Raw genomic sequence first — 9,816 nt, 5'->3', positions numbered from 1 at the left:
TGCAGAAATGCTCTCTTCAAGGTTGTCTGTTCCCTGAGGTTATAACCTTAAATGATGGAAACATTCAAATCCACATTGAAAACAGTTCAAAAATTCATGATGCCAAAGAAGACACTGCTGAGAGAACAGGTTTTTCAATGACCTATTCAAATTAACAAAATTCTCCTAAACTATAAAAATTCAGACAATTTTCCTTTTTGAAGGACTTGCATGAGGGAAAAAACAGTCTGTGGAGCATTACACTGTTGTGAATTTCCCCCAGTTTCTGATTGCAAAAGAGCCTTCTGCCAAGCAAAGTCACAGAGACTGATTTAAGCAGAATTCAACTTCAATTGTGTGACCAAAAGTGGGACCAAGATTTTTCTTGGGCAAGTGCAGTTTTAAGGAGACAGACAAATCTTTAAACTGCCTTAAATTTGTGCACTTCCTCTCACCTCTTTGGGAAGTATGAGCTGTATGCCAACTTTCTAATAATATTTTGAAGTATTTTAAATTGGATTTTAAAAACTTGGAGCCTGTGAAGCCCAACAAAACTTCAGTGCCTCTTCCCTATGCACCTGCTGCTGTAAAAAAGGCCGTCAAAGCCCTAATCCTTCAGCAAAACATTTCCATGCTTTTTTCCAATGTTTTTGTCCCTCTTCTTTCCTCCATCTATTCAAAGTTCTTCATATTTTACCTTCAAAGTCCTTCTAAATGTCAGCCTTTTGCTATATGGCAGTTTATAGAACACATTTAACCATCAGCTTTGCTATCAACTTTTTATATACTTTTTATTTTTTTGTGGGACTGAATTTGCCAGCTTCTTGTTTTAAAGAGCTATTATTCATTGAATTAGATGAGTCTTTAATTTAGTTTTCTCATGAGAAGTAGTTCATCTCTTTCTGCTGGCTGTTAGCCAATCTCTGTAACAAGGCAAATGCAATTTGTTTCCCAAAGATTGGTTCTAAGAGTCTTCTTTTCTGTTTCCTCCAATTCTGTCCGCATGTATTATCACATTGAACATCATATTTAGATGAACTGCCTAAGATGTTCTTGTGTTGGCATGTCATGCCTACCTACACACTGTTCTCAGCATTTATCTGTGTCTGTCAATCAACAGAATCTCCACAACCATCAGTCCTCCTAAAAGACCAGTCCAGTTTTAGAGGAGTTCAAGAGATGGTTGAAAGCCTCAGAGTTACAAAGTGCCTTAAACCATTGAAAATATATCTTTCTAAACAGAGGAGTGAGATCTTATTTAGTACCTCCACCCAGAAATATGTAACAGATATTACATGGCCTGTGGTGGCCATGTGATGCCTGATCCATCAGTGCTGTACCAGCCACAATACGAAAACAACAGGTGGGTGTGGAAGGACAATAACAAGTTGAGGATGCTGGAAAAGCTGATAAGGTGCACCGGACAAAGCTTTTGGGAAAATCAAGTTTCTTTAGCTCTACTCTCATGAAACAAACTGTTTACTGTAACTGTCTCTACTAAAGAGCCATTACTTGCTGCTTTTTGCTTCCCTGTTTCCTTATTTTTATATCCTCCTCACATCTCATCTTCTCCATCTGACTGCTATGTAGTTTCCCACTCATACAGTCATATAAAGTCTAATATATGCTAAAACCAGACATAGCTAATGATTTGTTTTCTTTTTCTTTAATATATAAAAGTGAGGGGGGAAGGTGGGGAATTCTTACCTTGCAAAAGAACCAGATGAGTTTACCAAAGCTGCCCATCCATTCCCAGCCAGCCTGTTCAAACAAGCCCTTCCAATATTTCACAGAGCCAATGCCTTGACCATTGAGGTTTTCCTAGCCCACTAAAAAAAACCCACCTCCCTTCCACCAGTTTCCTCATCTCTACCAGTACAAAATTTAATTTTACACATTGACAAACTAGAGGGTTTTTTTCCTTTTTCCTGCAGCAAAGATACAGAAGGCACATAATTGGCTGAAGACACTGAGCCTCGTACAACATCATAGTGTAAAGCTTCATTACATTCAGGTGACTGACCAGTACAAGAGAGCACTTGGAGGTAACTTCTAATTTGTTTTAGTGGTCAAAACTGTGAAACAAACTTTGGGCCAGATGGCTTGTCTACCTTGCAACAACAAATCTGCCATCTCAATACTTGAGATTAACCAGATCAACACATTAGGAAAAACTTTTTAGACAAAGAGAAGTCACAATATAAGGAGAAGGAAACAGAGGCAGGAGCACAATTCAGTATTATTTCAAGGAAGATGAGACTGAATATTGATAATCACTTGCAAAGGATACAACAAAAACTTCATAGCAGAAACATCCACTTCAAACAGAGACTGGAAGTCAGCCAAACCCCTAACCTGTCTGCGACAAATCATGGTTGTATAAGACATCCTCCAAATCATAGTAGAAACTAAAGAGGGGAGGGAGCAGAGCAGATGTTTGGAGGTCATTAACAGGAGCTCAGTTTTCCTTGCCTGGTGGCTACCTCTAGAGATATCTGATTCCCAGAAATTTACTTGACCTCCAAACATCTGCTCCCTTCTCCTGTTTTCTTTACATCCGTACTGCAGAGAGCCTCATGCAGTCATAACCTTTTCAGTCTTTTCTTATAAAATATTTGTATCTCACTCCCCTAAATCATGAAGAAAAATATTCAACAGGTCTGGGCCTATCATCATTCATGGTAGGACCTTCATGTTCATTGCAGTTGATGCTAAACTGTACTACTTGGCACTTCTTTCCTTCCATGCTGTGAATATACACAAAAACTGTAAAAATAAGTTAAACTAGAATATTTAGTTATTTTGATTTGAACATTTAGACACTTTCCTTATATTTTATACTTTGCCATTTCTTTATCAGCTGCTCTTTGTCAAGTCCTCAGACTCCATGAGAACTAGACATGCCTGAGACAGCTTTATTACTTCACAAAACATGGGGGCCAAACACACATTTCCAAGTATGATTGCTACTACTTTTCTTTCCTCTAATGGTCAAGCATATCTAGGGAAAGCTGTTGTGTACAATGAGCTCTGGTATTGCTCAGGAGCCCATTATCTATAGCCATTTACAATGTTTTCCCCTGGGACAATGATAGCCAAAGTCATTCTTCCATTTTGGATGTGTAGCACTGTATTTGTGCCTTTCATTTTTCTTTAATTTTCCCATACCTCCCAATTTTAATTCAAATAAAAATAGATTACATGTGCTACAATAAGCTTCCTTGCTAATCTTCTCACATCCTTCAGCACTCATGTCTAGCAGATAGTAAGTTCCTTATGTGATCACATATTCTAAACATCTTCTGCTTATTAATATAAGTTTCTAGAGTAAATATTTTCTCTATATTATCGAGTTTACTAGGAGAGTTTTTTAAAATTCTTTTTTGCTGAAGTGCTTTGTTAATCTGTTTCTCAGAAAGCTCTTGGCATCCCAGACATTTTGGAGTCATTGTTCTCCGTTCCTTTGCTCACATCCTTGCCAAGAAAAATGGGTTTTGGACTAAGGAACTGATTTTTCGTCACTACAATCAATACACCTGCATCCAGAGAAGGACCAAGTCACTTTTTCATTATTTGTATTCATGGGAAAACCTTGACAGTTTAGAAGTGAAAAGGACCTTGGAGTTCAAAACTGCAATCTTTGCATAGGAGCCTAGCTCAGAGACTGTTGAGAGAGCTCAACAGCCAGCAGCCACCCCCAGCCTTCAGGCTATTTTGTGGTTTCTTCCTTCCTCTCTCACTCTGTTGATGTCCCTGGGGGGTCTCTCTGTGGCTGCATTTTCTTTTACTTGCTATTCCCTAATATTATTAAATGGGTCCTTTTTTTCCTTTTTACCATTTCAGTGCTGAAACCTCATCAAACCTGTCTCTGCCCTATTGCCCTTTGCATTTCGGTTCCTGCCCTCACTTCTTGGGACAGTCACACTGTTTGTTCAGCTCACCTGTGCTGACATTGAGGAAGAAAGTTCTTCCTGAAGGAAGTAGTGTGGAGTTTGGGGAGTCAAGGTTTGATTCTGCACTTCACCCCATCTTCCTGTGGGCAAACCTTAGGGTCCACCTACCCTAATGAGGGGGAGTTGTCCACTCTCAAGGGATGAGCACATGCAGACATCCTTCTGGAGGAGAAATGATGGATTGAAGCTAAATCTGAAATGTTTTGAACTCTTTGGATGCTCTGGACCTGGACTGAGCAGTGCCAGTGTTAGCCCCCACTTTCCAGGGAGATAATCCCTTCCTTCCAGGTGGGAGCAAAACTCATACTCCCTTCAGGTTCAGCCCCATCCTCCCATCCTGGTTTACTCTAGTTTATGTCTTGAGCTAAATGCACAGATGATACGCAGGCTCCAGCTGGCACAGAAAAGAGACATATCCCATCTCTATGGCTCAGGCCACCGTATACACATGATTTATATTCAAATCCCTTTGGTAGATTCCCACCAGCTTCCACCAGCAGTCTGGTGACACAGTCCTAATTTCCTACCAGAACATTTGAACATGTCCTGCCTAGTCATGTCTCCACAGTACAGAGACATCCTGAGTGATGTTGGTTTATGCTTGCAGTAATTTCTTGCATCAGTCTTTGTGTGAGACACATGAAACTGTCTGAATGGACTGGAGCACCAACGAGAACAAAGTGAATCCTTAGGTGAATCCTTCTGTCTTAAGTTTTATACAAAGAAGAGAGCTATGGCTAAGTTACAATTAAAAATTGAAGGAGACATTTTTTAATCAAAGGTCAGGACTACCTAAAATATTCAGTGGGTTTTGGGTGTTTCTTTTGGATATGTCAACCTCTTCTGCCCTTGGAGGTCAGGGTACTATTTACTGAAAGAATGGCTTGGACAGAACCTGTATTTCAGAGTCTTATCTGTGAGGGAGGCAGGAAACTGGCTGTGTGGCATGGCAGGGTGCTGGCTGGAGATGCTGGTGATCTCTGCGAGTGATAATGAGGTCAGGGCATGGCTCTGAAAAGTTCTGAGTTTTGGAGGGGCCAGGGACACAACCTAAAGAAACAACTACATGTAGTGTGCTAAATTATGAGGCCAACAGAGAGAAGTCAGAAAGGGGAATGTCTGGGGAGCATGGGAGGGAGCATAGAACTTAAAGGACATGGAAGAGTCCTGTAAGAAAAGGGAATCTTATGCATTGTCTGGATCAAGCTGGGAATAGATGTAGGAGGACTGACAAGGCCAGCATCTTCAAGTCATTCAGGGTATTTCACCCAGGGATAGAAGTTAAGAATTTGGGTTTCTTGCTGTGGGCAGCCATGAGGCATTTGTCCATCTGGGAACTACTAGGAAAGACAAGGAAGGACTTCATTACAGAGTGTAGAAATGTTTTCCCTCTCCTTTTCAGCTACCATGTGCTGCTTTGTGCACATGACAACTGCTGTATTCTTTTCACTGTATTTAGATGGGACAACCTTCCCCAAAAGCTTGGGTGAATCCAGACTCTGTCAGTCTTCAGGTAAAATTGGAAACTAAAATTAGAATTTAGATCCTTTAATCTGTTCCCAAAGTCACACTCACACTAAAACCTGCATTGTAATAGAGAAGTAGCTGCCATAGAGATACAGCAGCTCCTGAAGACCCCTTTGGATAATATTTCTGATGCTGAAAAATACGGAAACAAATTCTCAAAACTGAGTGACCCTACGGAAACTGTAGCTCTTAATTTTCATGTTACTGTGGCTGATATTTTTTCTGGTTTAAGCAGTGTAATTTTTTTTCCCCCTCTCTGTCCTGGTCACTTTTTACTCATTTCTCTCTCTGTGTAATCCCACATATTGCCCTCTCATTCAGAGTATCTAAGATCTAATAATTTTCTCTTTTATTATAGCAACTTCTATGTTACCTCCTTTCTTGCATAAAAAAATTACAATCTTAAGAACTAATCTAGCATTTTAATGAGGTGCATGCATCCCCTCTGGATTTGTTTCTAAGTTATTTCAGCTTTAAAAGCTGTATAACATAGCTCTTGTTCTGTATCATCTTCAGCCAGGCACCATTTGGCCTTATCAAATTGCTTTTCTTCGCCGTCTTGTTCACATATAGACTTGTCTCACTCTATTTCAGTGTGAGAAAAAGTCTTCCTTCAGCTTATCCACTGTGTATTCCTCTTCATATGCCGTCCATGGAATCCATCAACTTCAGCCCTTTCAAAATTATTGTATTGGTTTTTTTCCTTCCAGCACAAGCTCAAGCCAGAGCAACCAGTAATACTTCCCTCTGATGGTACATTCTGCATTATTAATGTGTACTGTTTTACTTGCCCATTTGTATTGCAACTAACTCTTCATGCCAGCTTATGAGCCTCTTTGGATAAACAAATAGTCCCAGAATACACAAGGGAACTCAAAGCCCTCATTAAAAGAATGAAATGGTCGTGTTCAAAAGAATGAAACCAGCAAATTAGGTCCTACAAAATCCAATTTTCTGAGCAAAGTTCCCCAGACCATTCATTTTTTAAAATCACATTTCATGTTATGAAATGATTCAAGTCTTTGAATTTTCCCTTTAGCCACCATTATGTCATATTTCAAATTCCTGGCACTCTTATTTAAGTCTTCAATAAGTTAAAATGTTACTTTGAGTTTGTAACACTTTTCCCAAATATACAGCAAATATAAATCAAATATTCATCATATAATCATGATTCGAGTATATAACATTCCAGAGAGGTTTAAGTCAATGGCTCAACATGGAAGGGGACACCAAAGATGAGTGACATTCCTCAGGGGTCAGTGTTGGGACCGGTGCTGTTTAACATCTTTGTCAGTGACAGGGACAGTGGTACTGAGCGCACCCTCAGCAGGTTTGCTGATGACACCAAGCTGCAAGGAGCAGTCAGCACACAGGAGGGAAGGGATGTTATCCAGAGGGACCTGGACAGGCTTGAGAGGTGGGTCTGAGTGAACATCATGATGTTCAACAGAGCCAAGTGCAAGGTCCTGCCTTGGGATTGCCAGGGAAATCCCAAGCACAAACACAGATTGGGTGGAAAGCATCCAGAATGGGTTGAGAGCAGCCCTGAGGAGAGGGACTTGCGGCTGTTGGTTGATAAGAAGCTCATCATGTGTGCTTGTAGCCCAGACAGCCAAACGTGTCCTGGGCCGCATCAAAAGAGGCGCGGCCAGCAGGCTGAGGGAGATGGTTCCTCACCTCTCCTCTGCTCTTTTGAGTGCTGCATCCATCTCTGGGGCTCCAGCATCAGAAGGATGTGGACCTGCTGGAGCAAGTCCAGAAGAGTGGCCATGAGGATGCTCAGAGGGCTGGAGCACCTGTGCTATGAGGACAGGCTGAGAGAGAGAGCTGGGGTCCTTCAGCCAGGGGCAGAGAAGGCTCCAAGGAGATCTCAGAGCAGCCTTGCCCTGGTGGGTAGGTACAATGCACAGGAACTCTAGATCTCTAAGGATGCCAGCAATCTGTTCCCTTTTAAATAGTTCTCCCTGTTCACTACAGCTGTATTTTGTATTTTATGTATACAGCCCGGAGCAAGGCCACTGCTATCATCAGTGGAACAGCATGTGGAGATAAAAAGAAAAATAAATTCATCCTCTGCATCCAGCAATTCAGATTTTCTCCACAAAGGGATTATTTCCATTACTTTTTCTGTGTATAATTTAAGCACCACGACTACAACCACATATGAGCAAATAGACCAGCAGCACTTGGAGCAAGGGAAAAAGGGTGGATGTACTCAAAAGGTCACATTTCCATCAAACACACCCAGCTGAGTGCATTTGTAACCAGCTGGAACATCAAGTTAGCATTCAGATCACCTCATAGGGTGTTACACATACATGGCTTCTTCACTATGTGCAAAAGTAGAGACACAGCCAACATACCCAGGAAGTCAAGCCTCATTTCTGCCATATCTTAATTTACACTTGCTGTCTTAATTTACATGGAGTTTTTTGATCAGGCCAAGGACAGTGGTTACTGAAGATTTCCATCAATTTTATTTTTTCTACCTAATTCTGGATTTTTTTTTTTCCTAGAATCCTGCAGGATGAAAATTTCTCTACAGATTTTTTTTTTTGGTGCTGAGGAGCTGAGACTGCTCAGCTGTGCCTACAAGCATAGATTTAAAAGACAGAACAGGTGGGAAACCTCTGCATCAGTGGGAACACTCACACTTCAAACACATAGACCAGGACCAAGACAGACACAATATAAAAAACACTTCTTCTCTTCTCTGCCCAATTTCCTATTTCCTTCATTCTTCACCCAGCTCCAGCCCCTTTTACTTTATATTCTTGAGGAGACATGAGATGACATGTGACATAGCATAATTAGTATCAACCAATGGGTAAGGAATGAAATGGGAATTCCATTGGCCCATGTGCATCCTCTATTTTCACCAACTCTGCAATCGTGGATCTTGGTGTGGTTGCAGTGTTTGCATGGTTAAAAGCTATATGAAACTGGAAAAGCTGAAGAGCTGTCAGAGCACTCTGTGTAGAATATTTATTCTCTCTGGTATCTGCAAGCAGCCTTCACTCATCCCAACTTATAGGAAAGATAAGAATGTTCTTTGTTTGGTTTCACCTGTCAAGGAACTTCAGGATCCTGGCTTGTATACAAAGACCTATAATAAATCATAATTTAGCCTGCTATGTATTTAAATGCATTCATATTCACACACACACACGTAAAACTATATTTACACCTCCAAGTATATATTCTCTACATGTTAAATATGTGCTGAACATACAGTTAATGGAAATTTTTTTGGAATGTTTGATGAATAAAGTTAAATTACCCAATTTTTGCGTTAGAAAGGAGAAAAAAGAAAGGGAGATAGAACAGACAACTTGGCTGTACTCACCTAAGAAAAAACGCCAATATTTGCCTTGATTTCAAGGCCAGATGGAACCAGTCATGATCCTCTAGGCTGATTTCCTGGGAAACGTCAACATTATGTTCATAACTCCAGGTTGAACTATTGAGTATGAATGCAGAAAAGCAGGAGGAGCATTCCTTGCATTGCTGGGAGGCAGAAGATAGGCTTGTCTCAGGTGAGCCATGGAGAAAAAGTAATAAAAGCCCATATGATAACTGTGTTACTCAGAAAACAAGCAGAACCATGTAAGCTGGCAGAGGTTTGCTCTGTACAGGCTCCAAGCTCCAAATGAGCAGCACAGGAGGAGCCAGCACATCTTAAAACCATCTTTCCCTTCAATACTATGGGTTTAGCTCCTCAGGTAAACTAAGTAGGAAAAGACAAAAGTGTGTAGGAATATGATGGGGAAATTCAGTCTTGATGAAATAAAGATCCAGCCAGTGAACAAAATGAAAAGAAGGAAACCAATTCAAACCATGTCTTTGAAAAGGTAATGGTAGATAATCTATTTTTGTTCTGCTCAAGGAAAGTGATGATCTGACAGTCTAGATTAAAGCAAAGAGATTACAGTAGGCTTGTACTGGAGTCCCTCCCCAGTTATTGAAGTATCTAGAGGTGGGGCAGACTTCAGGAGACTCCTGAGTTGCAGGAGGTGGTAGAGGCCATGTGCCTGTTGGGGAACATGGGAGTGGCAGGGAGGTGGAAATCAGAGCAGCTCTGGGCTTGCTCACCCCTGTGTTGGTGGGATGTCAAGGAATGAGAGTGATATTTGGTGTCTTGAGCTCACCTTCAACCATCTCCCAAGATACATGGCCCATCTACTGGGCTTTCTTCTTGCCTTCTCTGCAAAATCACATGCTTCAGCTATTCTGAAATGTTGTTTACAGTTCACCTGGGGAGGAAGGAATGAAGGGGTGAATGAACTAGGACTTGCAGCTGGGTAATGCCTTTAAAAGTGACCTTCAATCTGTTTCCTAAAGAGAAAAAACACTG

This window comes from Melospiza georgiana, chromosome 3 (genome assembly GCF_028018845.1).
Source record: "Melospiza georgiana isolate bMelGeo1 chromosome 3, bMelGeo1.pri, whole genome shotgun sequence".
NCBI classification, from domain to species: domain Eukaryota; kingdom Metazoa; phylum Chordata; class Aves; order Passeriformes; family Passerellidae; genus Melospiza; species Melospiza georgiana.
The sequence above is the reverse complement of the archived record's forward strand: the minus strand, read 5'-3'. Positions refer to the sequence as shown.